This window comes from Pelophylax lessonae (assembly GCF_965119305.1).
Source record: "Pelophylax lessonae genome assembly, chromosome: 8".
NCBI classification, from domain to species: domain Eukaryota; kingdom Metazoa; phylum Chordata; class Amphibia; order Anura; family Ranidae; genus Pelophylax; species Pelophylax lessonae.
Genome location: NC_138775.1, coordinates 140596844 through 140614843, shown reverse-complemented (window position 1 = coordinate 140614843; position 18000 = coordinate 140596844). Strand labels below are relative to the sequence as shown.

At 42.3% G+C, this 18000-nt stretch overlaps 1 protein-coding gene across 1 annotated transcript in view; it reads left to right on the top strand.

Moving 5' to 3' along the window:
• LOC309561480 (myomegalin-like) overlaps positions 1-18000 on the top strand; it is a 429425-nt gene that overhangs the window by 59375 nt on the left and 352050 nt on the right. The window lies entirely within an intron of this gene.

Sequence of the window (18000 nt, the reverse complement as noted above, 5' to 3'; positions counted from 1 at the left end):
ACTTTTTATTATAATAACCCTTCCATAAGTAACACATATCAAGAAGCAGACTACAATTTGCTTACCCGCTGGTACACAATTCTTCCCACCCTATGCCATTTTGTTTCTCAGTTCCAAATAGATGTTGGTGCTGTGAGGAAGCATAATGTACCACCCTTCAGGTTTTCTGGGAATTGCCTAAACCCCAATCCATCTGCCACTTATCATACTGAAGTTTACAGATTTTTATATCCCCATGACCCAAATATGCTTCTGGAGAAAATGTACAAGAAATCCATGCTCATTTATTTATTTAACACAGCCTGGGCATGCATTCCTGCTCTCTGGGACCGGCCAGAACCCCTGACTATCGCACAATGGTTCGCCAGAATAAAAGACTTCAAACTCTCATGGTGGGAAACCTCACGTCCACTATTAAGGGAATAGAGTAAGCCCTTCAACAGAAGTCATTTTAATAGTGTTAATTTAAATTTACAGTGGAATTAATTTCTTATCTAAGGAAAAATTTAAGTATTTACAAAAGAAAGGCTCACACTTGAAAATTCAGGAACAACAAAGTTTATCTTAACATTGCTGTTGTGGTTTCTCTACTGGCAATGGTTTCAACCATTGTCAGAAGAGAAACTATGCTGTGTTGTTGTCCATATTGTGTCTTCAAGGACTGTAATCCTTTTCTGAAGATTTCTGTCTGAATAAAGAATTAAAACTAGCATTGGAGCTTGGGGTTACAGGATTCAAATTGACACAAAAACCTATTATTTTCCCCTGCTACTTTTAAATGCAGACAATAAGTGCTTCTAATGTTATTATGTAAAATACATTACAACTTTATTTATACAATATGAAAAAATTACATTTTAAAAACATATTAAAGCCCTGGTGTACACCCTAATCTATACACTTCTACCCCTATCCTAGGCAGACACATAAAAGTGGACAATGTGTACAGTGAAAACAGTTTGGAATGTGGAGAAGGGGAAAAAGAGTGACAACTGCCCATGGGAACATTAGGAGAGACAGAAAAGGCAGCGTATAAACTGACTGGGGGTAGAAGAAAGAGTATGAGCTAATCAAGTACCTGGGGTAGTAAGAAAGACAAAAAAGAGCAGAAAGTAGATAATCAAGAACAGGAGAAGGAGAGAAAAGGTTGAACATGATACAGTCAAAGTAGTGGCGGCTAAACATGGTTATGTAATAAATGGGAAGATGACTGTGTCTGGGGAAGAAGCAGAACAGGTGCTGATCAAGGAAAGCAGAAAGGACGCAGAGGAAGAATTAATTGTTCCCGAGGGAGGAGTGGCACTGGCAACTGATCATATTCCACTGAGGGACAATGCAGAGGAACCAGTCATAGATTGGTTGTCTCTCTGGAGGGAGAAAAGCCAGTCCATACCCTTCTTCTGTGTGAAATTGTCATGCAATCGTTTGCACCACACAACACACACATCTGACATATAGCCAAAAGGATGGTCGGCTTAACACGCGCTTAATGAAAAATCAGGTAAGATTTAATATCTTCTTCAGAATGTTCTGAGAAAACAAAAAGGGGAAGTACTGCAGAGCATGAGAATGTCAGACATTTGAACACAAAAGTGGTGACAAGGCAGCAGCCACAGGACTCAAAGCTCAAAGACAAAATCTGTACAAAAGAAAGGGCATCAGAAGATATACATTACTGAATGCAACAGACAGTATTGTAGGCCAGATACATTTGGCTGTGGAGCATTGACGGTGATAGACACCTGCCAAAGAAGCATCTGCAAAAGAACTGCAAGATAATGCAGTGCAGATGGTGGAGAAAGACTGCAAGAGGATATAGTGTGGGCATGGGGATAGTGTTAGATGTCAGATATTCTAGCATGATAGTATGGACAGTAGGCGGTAGTGGAAAGTGTGCTGCAAGGAGCATGGTGATGAGGATATGAGGATACTGCTGTGTTTTTGGGATGTAGACACAAGTAATAAAAACATTTTTATACCACTACCAAGTCAACAATGTATGGGCTTTCCAAACATCCCATTTGGTTTTTGTGCTTGTTTTAATTCATATATTTAGTGCTTGGCTTGTGTTGATTCATAAAAATTCTGCAACTAAAACAATGCATGCTGTTAGTTTCAACCGAATATTCTAGTCAGGAGCTCCTATTGTATCACTGTACCTGGAAAGATCAGCCTTTATGATTTTTTGGGAAATTAATAAGTTGGCATTGTCTTCTTTTACAGGAAAATTGTGTGTATGCTGCATTACATCCAATATTGTTTTTTTTTTCCTGCAAAAAAATCTGTATCTGTCAGGTACCAAAATTGCAACATTATTATGTCTCAAAATGAATTTGAAGTTTCCCTTTTTTTTTTTGCTTGCCCTGCACACGCGGGGCTACCTCTACTCTCCTCCCTTGTGCATGCTTATCAATGCCCGGGACCAGGCAGGGCTACCTACATTCATGTGAAAGTCAACCTTAAGGGGGAACCCCGTCTTAGAGATAAGCCATTTATTGTGTGCAGTAATGTGATGTACCTTTGTTCGATGACTGTTGCATTTACAGGGGACACCACAGAGCCAATGCCCTCTCCATCAGTCCAGCGTAACTCTGCCACCTCACTTCTAGTGAAAAATGGGGTCCCGCCATGCTCTAGTGCAGACTTAATGTGTACACTTACTCAACTCATTCAGGTACTATGTGGCCAAGTCCATGAGGTCTTCGCACCATGGGTTTGGTCCCAGTTACAATTTGGGGAACCGACCACCTCGTTACCAGTGACCAGTGACCTGTCACCTACACCAGCTACCGCGCTTTGTTGACCAGCTGCTATTCCCTTCCCACCAGTTCTTGGTTACCTGTAGCCACTACTCTTCTGCTCCAATTTCCTTGCTGAGTAAACCTATCTGTGATGGCCTCTTTCACCTTTACAGGCCCTGTTCTTCTTATACGCCATGTACCACCATGCACCCCTTTGAATAACTTCAGACCAGGCTTAGAACAGTTATAATGATTTAACGGAGCTCGCTAAAACATTACAGTGTCAAAAATAACATTCACGGATTACTCCTAGCTAACTATCTTGGTTTGTCCAGGCATACCATTGCAGGTAAAGAATGCAGGTGAATGCCCTTGGAGCCCTTGAGCTGGACCTTTTTGCTTCCCATGTGGTTCTACTGGTGACTCCTGAACCCAACCTTTCACCTATTTATATACAGACCAGGGTGGAGGGCAGAACCCAAAAAGCCCGGAAAAACTCAGATCCCAAATTAACCCACTCCCTACCTGGGCAGTCTAAAACTAACTGAACAATAACTCAACATTTGTGGGCTCATGTCTACAAGCTTAGATTATTGTTTTTTCATATCTCCTCACAGTGCCATTAACTTATATATGACCTGCTATTATAGTATTCAAATCTGTACAGAATTCTTCTATTATTGAGTTAGTTATATATTTCATTGTACAACTTATTTATGGATTTTTTTATTTTTTTTTTTGGTTATATTATGTCACTAATTTTAAACTATATATAGAATAAATTCTTTAAACATCATAGGGTAATAGCAAATACTTTGTACCATCTGCTGTATAAGAGAAGATTATCAGCCAAAGGAGAAACGCTTCTTTTGAAACAGGTTGGCCTTCTCAGGCACCTGCACGGCTAATAAAAAAAGACACTGACTGATTTACTACTGTTCTTTCGATTAAAGATGAAAGATAAAAGAGTTGTGTACTCTTTGTATCATGGGGCACACTGAGATTGGGGGTTCTAGTTACAGGATTCCAAGGAGGATCAAGGAAAACTGGAAAGACTTGAAGAATTCAATCCTGTACCATCTTCAACATATGCAACTTATTTTTAGCACAGCAGAGTACGTGGAATTGAGGGTTTCATGTGGATTGGAATTTTCTTTGAATTTCGGAAGATTAAACACATATACTGTATATACAAGCACAGGAATTCATAAGACAGAAACTTTCCAGAGATCCTTCTATGGATAGCATTCATAGGTTTAAATCGGACAAGAACTTCTCCCATCTCTTAATGGTAGAGGAACAAAATATAAATGAATTTATAGCTTCCTTCAGATACATGATGAAGTAAAAATCAAGTTTAGGAACCAAAATTTCAGAGACCGTACAAAATTGCTAGTAATTTCCCCCTCAATGTGTTGAAAAGTGCATTCATCTAACATGTTCCTGTAAGGACTCTTTTACACAGACGTTACATTTTAAAGCAGCCTAAAAGCGCATTAACGCGCCTAAAGCATTATTGAACATTTATGATTTGTTGTACAGGCATTCAAGTTGTGCCAGACAAGTCTTCCCAAATGCCCTGTGTGTTTTTTTTTCTTTTACCATGCTAAAATGGGAAATGATCGCTTTTGACAAACGCACCGTAAATGCACTGCAAACGCCATAAGCGCGTTTACAGTACTTTTAAGGTGTGGTTGGGGTGTGTTTCAATAGAAGTGAATGGAGGCAGTTGCAAAGTGTCAACACTTGCTAAATTTTTGCCTCGCCTTGACGCGAAGCAACGCAAGTGCTGCAGTGTGAACAGCTCCGTCCACTCTCCATTGTAACAATTTTGAGTGGAATGAATAGCAGTTCAAGAAGCATTAAAAATGTGACCCAACCGCCTATTTTCAATGCCAGTGTGAAAGAGCCCTTTCTGCAACTTTTCATCCAAATAAGAGATGTCTCTGGCTATCCTTTTGATTTTAGAAAAAAAAAAAAAACCAAGAAGGGGCATTAACGGCTTTGTGACTTTTGATTCAAGTAACATTTTTTTCCCCTCAATGTTTGCAATTTATTTTCTGTGACTGATGCCCATGTTTACAAAAAGCAACAGATTCAGCATAGTTTGCAATTTTTTTTCTCAAACAGCACACAAGTTGCAAATTTATGCACAGAACTGCCCAGATAGCATAGTGTTGAATTGTAGGTCTGTTGACTTGCTGAACATTTTCATTGGCAAGTTGTACACTTGCAGAGCACTTGAAACACATGTTCTAGTTGACACGTTTCCAATTTGTAGCAAATTTCTGTGACAAGTATCTAGCAAGAGCAAAGTTGCAGTGGTGAGTCTACAACAAGAGCTCCTGCAAGTCTACAGCATGAAAATTCAGCCACAGTGACCCCCGTGGTGGGATGAATATTGCACAACATAACTGAACCAGAACTTGCAGCAGACTTGCAAAAGGTCGGCTTCCAACCAATGCGGCTAAGAAGCCACTTGGCTGTTATCCCAAGCAGCGGGAGGGGATGTCTCCCCTCCCACTGCTTTCTGTGGCTCGCCCGGGATCTTCCGTCCCACTGAGAGGCCCGAGCAACCAGCCAGCACGTCTGCGGCTTGCTGGAGACCCGAACGAAGCCAGAATCGGCTTCGATCAGGTCTCGGATCTAGTAATCTGGAAGCTATATCATGACATCACTTTCAGTTTACAGAAGACTTAAAGGCACCAAATTTTAAAAAATGACAGCATTCAAATTAGTCAAACTTGGCGTTTTGAATGCTTTTAAGTGTAAAGGAGGGATTTGGGGTCTTATAGAGTGTCATGGCAAAGGCAGTGAATACTTATGTACATGTGATTTATTTCCTTTTTTATTTTTAATAAATTTGGAAAGACTTCAAACAAACTTCTTTTACTTTGTCATTATGGTGTATTGTTTGTAGAATTGTGAGGAAAATAATTAATTTAATCCATTTTGGAATAAAGCTGTAACATGGAAAAAGTGAAGCTTTGTGAATACTTTCTGGATGCACTGTATATAGTACAAATTATTGCCTGCTGGCACAATGACCGGTGTATGCAACAAGTGGGGGATCCCAAGTCAGCTTACATTATTTTAAATCTAATGTAATATGTATAGCATTGCATGCAGACTATATGCCAGCACTTGTATAAAATATTCATCTCCCGCTGGCAAAAGTGACAGGTGTATACAGCAAATGGGGATCACAGATACTGAAATGTTGTGGGGTATCAAAAGCAACAGTTACTTAATGTTAACACACACATTGGCATGTGAACAGCTGTGTGAAGTATGCAGTGTTCCTACTTAAAGCTGAACTCTGGGATTAACAATCATTGTAAAAATACAAGAGTCATGGGTATTCCTTATAGAATCTTGGTGTGCGTTCATCAAGAGCTTTGCGGTAATCTAGTATGAAATTTGGCCTCGGTGAAGGAGCTTTCCGTAATAAAGACCGGTCAATGCTGCTCTCTCTCCTTGTGCAGGGTAACTGGTCTTGTCTCCGACCCCTCCTGTAGTTTTCTGCATAGGCCTCTCCCACAGCTGGGTTTGCAAAGGTGTTTGGTGTGCACAAAGTGCATTTATATCCTTTGTGACTATTAAGGAAAATTTTTGTTGGTACTTGTGTGGATGAAACACTGCCCACTGAAACAATAGTAGATATATAAAGTGTCTTAAATTACTTAATCAATCTGCATTATGGAAATCTAACCGATCAATTGAAAGTCGCTATGAATTAGTAAAAAGCAATTCTTAAGTGGAACGTGAATGATATTTAGGGTTTACATTTTATTAATATTGACTTCAATAGTGCAGCAATTATCTTTATCTATAGGGCTCCATGTGTGGAATACAGGGTTTGCATCATATTGGAGTTGTATAAAGTACTCGAAACCCATACTTGAGTAAAAGTACAAGTGCTCGATCAAAAAGTGACTTGAGTAGAAGTACTAAAGTATTCAACATTTTTTGTACTTAAGTATTGCAAGTAGTTTTTTTAAAAATGCTGCTACTCAAGTACTGAAAGTAAAAGTACAAGTACTGTGTTATGTAGTTATTAAAGAAAGAAGTCAAAAGTTTGAACATCATATTGTTTTTTATTATTTCAAATGCAGCTTTTATTTATACATACAGTAGCATTTATTTTCGCATGCGCTGATAATACACATGTTTTGAGCTTCATGAAACCTGCCATCTACTGTTCTGGCAGTGGTAATTTTTATAATAGTAAGAGTAACTATGCAGCACAAAAAAAATATATCGGAGTAGAAGTATTGAAATCATTGAAAAAATGTAGTGAAGTAAAAGTGGAAGTAGGAGAAAAAAATTCTACTCCAGGAAAGTACAGATACCGCCTTTCGGTACTTAAGTACAGTAGTGAAGTAGTTCTACTTAGTTACTATACATCTCTGCATCATATTTAACAATCAAAATCAAGAAGTGGTAATTGAAATATGATCTATGAATTAGGGAAAGGTGGATGATTAGAAGGTCCACCTCCTTCATTCAAAGAATGTGTTTTATACATAGAAACTATAATACGACTTCTATAAGTAGGGGGCAGGGTATATTTGGCACGCTTGTCGAGTGCCTGCCACAGATCAGTTGGCTCCGGAAGAATATGGCAGCATAGGTGTAGGGGATTGGAGGATAAAGATTTCAACGAATGCAGGAGCCAGTAATACAAGGGACATTGAATTAATAGTAAGTCATGTCCCTTGCACTGATTTTTTAAATATTTGCCTAAACTAAGGCTGGCCATTGATGGATCGTTTTTTGGATTCCCCCAGCCACATAAGCTCGCTGGATTCAGGAATCCTCCCCACTGTGCTATTGTATTCCTATAGCGGGGATTCCTCTGCTGTCAGAATATACTGAACAGCACTGTAGCCAATTGGCTGCAGCCCACTGATTGAAAACATTTCCCAATATCTTGTTCAACAGAAGTCAACCATTAGATTAACTTCTGTCCAAACTGGAACAGCCATAGACGGATTAAATACATCTGGTTCAGCAAGCACTGGGCAAATTTTGACCTGTCTATTGCCAGTTATAGGCTAAAATCCAGTAAAGTCCCTTCTATTGCTCTCAGCTTCCTCTGACTACCTGTTAGAGGGTGGCTATGTTTGTTCTCCATGGTCTTCAGCTGGCCATACATACACTGAAGCCGGCCATACATGAATTGACATCCATGGGTCGAAATGCGTCTGAATTTCAATCTACAGCAGCCTTTTTCAACCAGGGTGCCTTGATGTTTCTTCAGAAGTGATTTAGCAAAATGCCTAAAAATTGCCCAAAGATTGTACACAAGCCTGTGTGTGGATGAAGCCTGCCTTTTAGTTAAACAAAGCCACAGATTTCCATTGTGCACCATTACAATCTTCTAGCTGTCAACGTCTTAACAACCAATGGCATCATCAGTTGATATAAAAGATGTCAGTCACCTGCACAGTATCTTTATATCCCCCTCTCCTGCCCCTAACCATCAGTGTTGGGGTCACATTAGCTGAGTGATGGAGAAAAACAGAGGGAGAAGAGAAACATTGGGATACTAGTCAGTACCTTTTTGCAAAAGTGTATTTGCTTTAGAAGAATAAATCACCTCTAACATTGGGTGTCCTTCGTGTGTGGATGTTGCTGCATTATGTAAAGCTATTAGAATAGTCTTTATATTTTGGAATGGGGTCCCTCAAGACTGTCCATACCTTTTAAAGGGTGCCTCAAGATTGTCCTTAAGTTTTAAAGGGTGCCTTGACTGAAAAAAGGTTGAGAAACACTGATCTACAGTATGTGTTGGCAGAAGATCGATATGTCTACAATTAGCCTGTCAGGTTTTTCCCAATCGATCAGTGCCACTAGTTATAGCCGGCAACACTGGTCATTGTATTCTGACACCAGAGAAGGCTTCCCGTCGTCAGAATACAATACCACAGAGGGAAGGATTCCCCCATCCACCTCAAATGTGTGGATGAGAGAATCATTTTTGATTGCACAAAAAAATATGATCAATGTATGGGCTGCCTTACTGTATGTAGGAACATAGCCACCTTCTCTTGCTCACTGCCAAGATGGACTATAAACGATGGGATTTGTAGTGCGTATAGAGCAGTGCATATGATCGCAACTAACGTGCACTGCTTATTCCAAACTAGTGGAAGTGAGGGGCAAAGTTACGTTTTTGGAGCTCACAGGGCACAATACAAGGAGCCAGAAAAGCACAGTAAAGCCTGGTACACACAAAGAGATTATTGGATGAATAATCGTCCATTTTTTTTTTTTGCATGCTAGTCTCATATCGAAAATGAAGAGGTTACTCAACTTATGAAAATTTTCATATGATAGAATACAACTTCGGAAATGATGTAATGTGTTTAATTGTTTTGTAATGTATTCTTTAGTTTCTGAGCATGCGTAGTCTTGCTCTTATGATTTTTTTTCAGACAAAAACTGTACCAATTAAATGAAAATCAGATGTTGTGTTCTTTTACGATAAAACTTTTCTAGCCTGCAACTTCAGGTTTTGTCATCCGAAAAGTCTGAATCAGCTGTCGAAAGCACTATACTAACCACCAATTTTTTTCTGCTGATCTTCTTATTGTGTGAATGGGCCTTAAGAAAAAAAATTATGATAAATAGACAACGGGCCTATTAAAGTGGAACTTTAGTTAGAAAAGCAAGTCTTGATACATCACTTCATGCTGGCCCCTTTTGCAGGTAATAGTTATGCAAAACATTAAAAATAGGTCCCTATGCTGTGCAAAATCCAGTAAAACACTATCTCAACCTGCTCTGCACATGCTCAGTCGCTTCTATTCTCGGCACTGTGCCTAAAATCAGAGCCACTAGAGGGCGATCATCTGACAGCATTAAGATTTACTGTTGCTGAAGGGGGAAGAAAGCAACAGGAATAACACAGACTGTGTGGAGGAAACACAGATTAAGAAGAAAGAAGAGAAAAGCAGGAGAGGTGACAGGACAAGCTGTCAGGGAGACACAAAAGAGGTAAACTTACAATAATAGTGTCCTCTCTTATCTACCTGATATTTTCTCCTTCCTCCCTCATGGCAGCCTGTGGATGTCAGCACTGTAAAATTTCTGGCAGCTTTCCTCTTTATCTGAGCCAAGACATACAATCAGTGCCAGAAATGTACATATTTTATTCTTAGAAAGTGACATTTCCAATAAGGAAGTGACTGCTCTGGGCTGCAACAAAATGGCGGCATCCAGCAAGAAGAAACAGGAGCAATGCTGGAGGCAATTTACAGCACACACTAATTTTGGTAGAATAATTATTAATGTGGAAGGTATGTACTTTTGTTAAAGAACATTAATTGTTATCAATCTCTTATGGGTAAAGCTCCACTTAAAGTAGTGGATGTGTATGGATTACTTTTGAATAAGGATATTGTTTAGTGTCTCTTTAACCACTTGCCTACAGTGCACTTTCAACCCCTTCCTGCCCAGGCCAATTTTCAGCTTTCAGCGCTCTCACACTTTGAATGACAGTTTCGTGGTCATGCTACACTGTACCCATATGAAATTTTTATCATTTTTTTCACACAAATAGAGCTTTCTTTTGGTGGCATTTAATCCCCTCTGGGTTTTTTTTTTTTCTTACAAAAAAAAGAAAAAGACAGAAAATTTTGAAATAAAAAAGTTTTTCTTATTTTCTGTGAGTAAATTTTGAAAATAAATACATTTTTCTCCTTCACTGATGTGAGCTGATGAGGCGGCACTGATGGGCACTGATAGGCTGCACTGATGGGCACTGATGAGGTGGCACTTATGGGCACTGATGAGGTGGCACTGATGAGCACTGATAGGCGGCACTGATGAGCACTGATAGGCGGCACTGATGGGCACTGAGAGGTGGCACTGATGGGCACTGAGAGGTGGCACTGACGGGCGGCACTGATGGACACTGACGGGTGGCACTGATGGGCATTGACGGGTGGCACTATGGGCACTGATTGTGGGCGCTGATGGCGGGCACTGTGGGCACTGATGGTATGTAGTAATTGGCACTTTATTTAAATTTTGTGATGATCAGTGCCCTGATTACTTGTACTTGTCTCCCCTATGAGGAGGAGCCGCTGATCGGCTCTCCTCGCCTCACACACTGACAGTGTGAGGCAAGGAGAGCCGAATAACGGCACTTTCTCATTTACATGTGACCGGCTGTGATTGGACACAGCCAATCACATGGGTAAAGAGTCCTGTCATTGACTCTTTACCGAGATCGGGATCGCGCCGTGTCCTAGCAACACGGCGCAGTCACGATCGCCGCTCCGCGCGCCCCCGGGGGCACGCGAGAGAGGCTTTTCTGGTGCGCCGTCATATGACGGCGTCTCAGGATAATTGCTACACCGCTCCGCCGTCATTTGACGGTGGGCGGGTAGTATGTGGTTAAAGTGGAACTTTACCCATAACAACTTGCTTCTTGCTGGAGGCTCCCATTTTGCTGAAGCCCAGAGCCCCCAAACAGCAGTAAATCATAAAGTAGAACTAAATCCGATTTAACGGTTTAAAAAAACAGTTACATTCCTGGAACGCCAGGATTGCTAACTGTCACATTTACTCGTGTCCTCAACCAAACTGTCAAACCATCAAATGGCTGGTGTCATAACTAATCACATTTGCAGCATCATGGCAGTTGCAGTTTAAACAGAACCAGTGTCCTTGGCTGTAAAGGATAGGAGTGTTGAAAGTGGAGTTCCAGCCTGGGAAAAAAAAATTAAAAGTCAGCAGCTACAAATACTGTAGCTACTGACTTTTAATATAAGGACATTTACCTGTCCAGGGATGTCCACACCCCAAGCGGATCCACCCATCAGCTTAGGGTGCAGGCACGGGCATTGCAAGTTAGGGAAACCGGCAATGAAGCCCTCAGGCTTCACAGCCAGCTTCCTACTGGGCATGATTGTGTCGCGTAATGCTTTCTGAATGGTCCTGTCCTCTTCTGGGACACACACAGGTCCCAGAAAGCAGTGGGGGGGGGGGGGGGGGAGAGAGGGGGGTAGGAGGGCCGGATCCAACTGCGGAAGTGACGTACCTAGCTCCAGCGACATAGGACAGAAGTTCCAAAGAAAAAATGCAAAAAAGTACCAAAAAGAAAAAAAAAATCCAAAAAGGGGGGGTGGGGTGGTCAATTGTTTGAGACCGAGTTGTCTTTTTGCCTGGAACTCCGCTTTAATTCTGCTTTAACCACTTGCCACCCTCCCACCGTCAAATGACGGCGGAGTTGAGCGGCTCTCGCTCTGGGGCGCGCGGGGGCGCGCAGCGTGGCGATCATGGCCGCGCCGTGTTTCTAGGACACGGCCCGACACCAATCTTGGTAAAGAGCCAATGAAGTGGCTCTTTACCTATGTGATCGGCTATGTCCAATCACAGCTGGTCACATGTAAATGAGGAAGTGCCGTTATTCAATTCTCCTCACCTCACACTGTCAGAGTGTGTGGCGAGGAGAGCCAATCAGTGGCTCCTCCTTGAAGGGGAGTACAAGACAAGTAATCAGGGCACTGATGATCAGTGCCCTGATTACAACACAGTAAAATAAACGCACCAGACTAACATAAAACCATGGCACATCAGTTAACCCAATCATTACCAATCAGTGCTCCCAATCAGTGTCAGTCAGTGAACCCAATCAGTGCTCATTAGTGATGCCAGTCAGTGCCTGCTCATCTGTGCTGCCCATCAGTGCCCACCAGTGCCACCCATCTGTGCCCACCAGTGCCGCCAGTCAGTGCCCATCAGTGCCGCCCATCAGTGCTGCCTATCAGTGCCCATCAGTGCTGCATATCAGTGCCACCTATCAGTGCTGCATATCAGTGCCACCTATCAGTGCCCATCAGTGTGGCATATTAGTGCCACCTCATCAGTGCCACCTAATCAGTGCCCTTCAGTGCCACCTCATCAGTGCCCATAAGTGCCACCTAATCAGAGCCCATCAGTGCAGCCCATTAGTGCCCATTAGTGCCCATCGGTGCCGCCTTATCAGCGCACACCAGTGAAGGAGAAAAATTACTTATTTACAAAATTTACTGACAGAAACTAAGACAAATTTTTCTATTTTCTTTTTTTTTTTTTTTTAGTAAAAAGCTAGTTAAAGTTTAAAATTTAGTTAAATACCACCAAAAGAAAGCTCTATTTGTGTGAAAAAAATTATAACATTTTCATTTGGGTACAGCATTGCATGACCGCGCAATTGTCATTCGAAGTGTGACAGCGCTGAAAGCTGAAAATTGGCCTGGGCAGGAAGGGGGTGAAAGTGCCCTGTATTGAAGTGGTTAAGGCTGTCAGCAGATCGGCCTCTACAAACTCAACAGTGCCTAAAAATGGGAAAGCAACTGAGCATGTGCAGAACAGGGTAAAACAGTGTATTACTGGATTTTAAACAGTATAGGCACTTATTTTGAATTTTTTACATAGCTATACCTGCAAAAGACCCGGCCTGAAGTCATCTAGCAGGACCTCATTTTCTGAATAAAGTTCCACTTTAAAGTTGGGTTCCACCCAAAAGTGGAAATTCCGCTCATTTGCTTCCTCCCCCCTCTGGTGCCACATTTGGCACCTTTCAGGGGGAGGGGGGAATGGGTACCTGTTTTTGACAGGTACCCTTCCCCAATTCCCGGGAGAGGGTGCTGTCCCTCGAAAGTTTGGCCCCCTTTTCCTTCCCCTGCCGCCAAGCCAATCCGAATGCGCAGCGCGCATGTGCATTAGGGACCCGCCCGTGAAGCCTCAAGGCTTCACTGCCTGGTTTCCTCACTGGCAATGGCGGTGGCAGCATCCGACAGCCGATGAAAACATTGGCTGGGGTGCCGACATCGCTGGACTCCAGGACAGATAAGTGTCCTAATATTAAAAGTCAGCAGCTACAGTATGTGTAGCTGATGACTTTTAATTTTTCGAGGGGGGGGGGGGGAGGCTGGAACACCGCTTTAAGTTTATGGTTTATTTTGCTGGCTTCTTTTACCAATATTCACTGATTCTGAAAGACAAGGTGCAGTACTCATTTCTTTGCTCCTTTGCAGGTTAGGGAAATGTTAACACTGGTAACAGCTGCTATTTTAAAACAAATCCTGGATTAAAGGGTTAGTGACAAGCCTTGATTGGGTTAGCGCCATCTACAATGAGCTGCTCTCATGGATTGATTCTTACGAAGAATATTAAAACAAGTTGGCTGTTTTCAGTGATTAAACCTGCACGATAGGGGTTAACAGAAGAGCTGCCATCTCCTGAGACACAAATATAGAGGTTCATGACTAATAGGCCTCATGCACACTGTATGTTTTTACAGCGGCTGTTTTTTGGCATCAGTTGTTTTTTTCTACAGCCAATAAATGCCCCAGCATGTTGTCCTATGTTGTGTTAACCAAATTAAAACGTAAAAGTGCAGCGCTAAATCAGTGAACAAATGTATGAACATATATAAATGTAAATTCATATAACCAATGTAAAAAAATTCATAAGTGATTTCAAAGGGTATGCAGAAATGAAGTAGTGCCTCCAATTCATAAGTGAAGAAAAGTCGTGTGATTAGAAAATTAGAAATTGGATGCGCTCACCGGAGGGTATGGACCCAGGATACCTTATAGTATGTGGGCCATACAAGCTGGTAGATGGTATAATTCCCAAACGGTGGCTGGAACCCTCGATGTTAAAGCAGAGTTCCAGCCTCACACACTCACCTGTCCAACGGTCCAGCGATGCGGCCGCCCGAAGCCTCGCTCTTCTCCCTCTCTGCTCTGCGGCGCCGGCATCACTGGTGTGGGCACCCGGCTGTGACAGTTTGCGGCTTCACAGCCGGGTACGCACTGCGCATGCGCGAGTTGCGCTGCGCGTCGTGATTGGCCGGCAATCTTCTGGGACCTCTGACATGTCCCAGAAGATTGCAGGGAGGGAGGGGGAGAGGAGAACTTCCGCTCAGGGCGCCGCGGCGCTCCGAGCAGAAGTGGGAGCGGGTACCTGTCAAAACTAGGTACCCGCTCCCCCCCAAAAAAAAATGACATGCCAAATGTGGCATGTCAGGGGGTTAGAACTACCTAAAGCGGAAGTTCCACTTTTGGGTGGAACTCCGCTTTAACCTTCTTAGCGGTATTCCCGAGTGTGGCTCGGGGCTACATTTCACAGGCAAAAGCGGTTACCCCGAGCCACACTCGGGGTACCGCCAGAAGCATCGCTGGATCCTGTAAAAGAGGTTACTTACCTTGTCACCAGGATCCAGCGATGTATGCGAGCGGTATGCGGCGGTGGATCTTCCTCCCGATCGTCTCCGTGCCCCGGCTTCCGACGTTCGCAGGGGGGTGGAACCGGCAGCAAATTCAAATGTAAAACACACCAAAAACACTGATACCATTCGAAATAAAATAAATTCACATTACATTGCCCCCCAGTGCCCTTTCCTGCAGTTTTACTGTACTTTTTATGTATGTATGTATATATATATATATATATATATATATATATATATATATATACGTATACATACATACTTTAACTTATTTATAGTTTTTTATTATATTAAAATTTATGATTTTGTGTTTCAAACTTAATCATACCCAAGATGTTATAAAGAAGAACGCACAGTAATAGGCTGCTCATTTTCAAGAATTACATGCAAAATAATGGTACCACTTTCAGCACCTAAAATCCAAAAGAATCATACTGCCAGGGAGGTTAAGAAGAGGTGGCCAGAGAGTCTCGTGTAGGAACTTGCAGGTCTCTCACAGTAATACATGGAGGAACAAGCTAGACAAAGCCGACATAGTGTAAAACTGCTAAAACTTTATTTTGCATAAAAAGTCAAAGACACATTTACAAGTATCCAATGCAAATAAGCAGGGAATATACAGAGATTGATGGCATTCACGACAATCCTAATGTGTTTCCTCTAATAAGACATCATCATAGGAAGCTGCCATCCATGTTGTCCTACGTGTCCATGCACACATAGGCTGTTTTCAGCAGTTTTTGGCAGGGGCGTTTTCTGGCTGTAAAAAAAAACAGAAAACTAGTGGGTTTTGAGTGGCGTTTTTCAGCTGTAAAAATGCTCTAAAGTCTATAAATGCCAAAAAAACACCATTTAGCATTTATTGCTTTTTTTAAAACCTGGGTTCTGTTTCGAGATGTCGTTCATGGAACATAGCCTGGGTTCACACTGGTGCATGCTGAACACCGCATGTGATCTGCACCAAAAACGCACTGCATTCCTGTGCACATTACATGTGATGTCTGTGCGATGCAATTTGACTTGTATATTTTGTATGGCTCAAATCGCATCACATTTGCACCAAAATGTTGTAGGACCCTTTTTTTCTCCACAATTAATTGCATTGCATGGGTGTGAACACCCATGTGATGGGATTCTGGCAAGCACACTGCATTTTACAACCTGTTTCAGGGTATTGTCCATGGAACATGAAGCCCTCGTTGACATTGTGCCGATTTGGCATGCGATTTGTCGTGTTGAATTGCATGTCAAATCGGAGCCTATTGCGGGTAAAGACACCGGTTCACACTGAGGGCAGGTTTGAAATCATTCAGCTGAACGCGCACAGTTTCAAACTCGCATGTCAGTACGAGTTTGGTGGCAATTTGACAGACATTTGTACGGGTTCATGCACAGATGTTTATTGAAATCGCCCTGAATTTGCCAAAAATAGTGCAGAAACTTTTGGGAATCGGTGCAGCGCCGCAAAGTCAGGGTTGCACCAATTCGGTCAGTGACGTTGCCGGCAATAGGCTCTGATTTGGCATGCGATTTGACATGTCAAATCTGCCTGATGTGAACAGGGGGGCTTAATGTTCCATGAGCGACACCCCAAAACAGATTGCTAAATGCAGTGAGCTTGACAGAATCACACTGCATAGCTGTTCACACCTTTTTTTTATGCGCAGTGTTGCAAAACTACAATGAAAAAACCTGATAAGTAAACCAAAAAAGTGCATGTGGAACACACACAAAAAAGTGCACTTAGGGGGTTGCTTTTGTCCACCCCCGAAGGGATAGGACCTCTACCCTGATCCCCTGGGGCGCAAGGCTTCTGACAGGGACAAAGGGTTCCAATGGTCTGCCTAGCCAGAAGGCCTGGCAGACCCCGTTCTTCTAGGCAGCCGAAGAATGGATTACACAGAAGGCCTGGCAGACCCCGTTCTTCTAGGCAGCCGAAGCCACGCATAGGTGTTCACACCCATGTGATGCGATTTTGATGCACGGAAAAAAGGGTCCACATTTGCACCAAAATGTTGTAGGACCCTTTTTTCCCTGCACCTATCTTATCTCATGGGTGTGAACACCCATGCCATGCAATTCTGGCAAGCATTGCATTGTGGGAAAGTGTGGGTTACTAAAATAACAGAGAGCTAAAAACGCCAAAAAAACGCTAAAAATAAAATGCCAAAGCTACTGGTGTTTTTATTACATCCAGTGTGCATGAGGCCTTAAAGATAACAATATTACCATAGTAATGATCAGCCATAGAGAATGTCTTATTTATATAAGTGAAATGACACTGGTAGCTGAGGTAAGAGGTTTAAAAACGTCCAAAACCTCCCAATGCAGCTACATCTCAGTGGGCTGTCAGACTTTGTTAATGAATGGATTACACAAATTGCCATTATCTGCAACACTACAATGCCAGGTGTTACAACAGGCGCACTAGACCCGGAAGTGAGTGTAGCGTAAGCCGGCATGACGTACGTAGAGCAAAGACTACATTTCCCAGGTGGCCCCGGGTGCAGAGCATCAGTCATATTGATGAGAGAAGAGAACAAGAGTGGTACTGCGGGCCTGAGCATCTGTGAGGCGGACTTAGGGGAGGACGTTCAGTACCGGGGACAATACAACGTGCCGAGATCTGTAATGTTTTTTTATACACTTGACTTTTCGGAATAAATAGCGGCTGTTAGCATGTGTGAAGCGTGTGTTAGTTGTACTAAGGATAGTTAATTATAGAGTAATGTGTAATGAGTGTGTGTCATTGAATGGAGAATACTAGAAATATGATGGTGTGGAAAAGTACTATTATGGTGTGGGTTTGTCATGTGAGTATTCATATATATTGATAGTTCTCGGATGGATGCACACTGCACACCTCCAACAAGTGCAGCCGCTGACACTGTCATTGTGTCCTGGTGTGAGATGCTGCATTTCCTTCCTACTCTACATATCATCTACAATGTTACATCTCTGTTACATCCTACCTAATTCTTACTACGTTTGTCACCGATCCTTTCTAATAGAAATCAGAACAGTAAT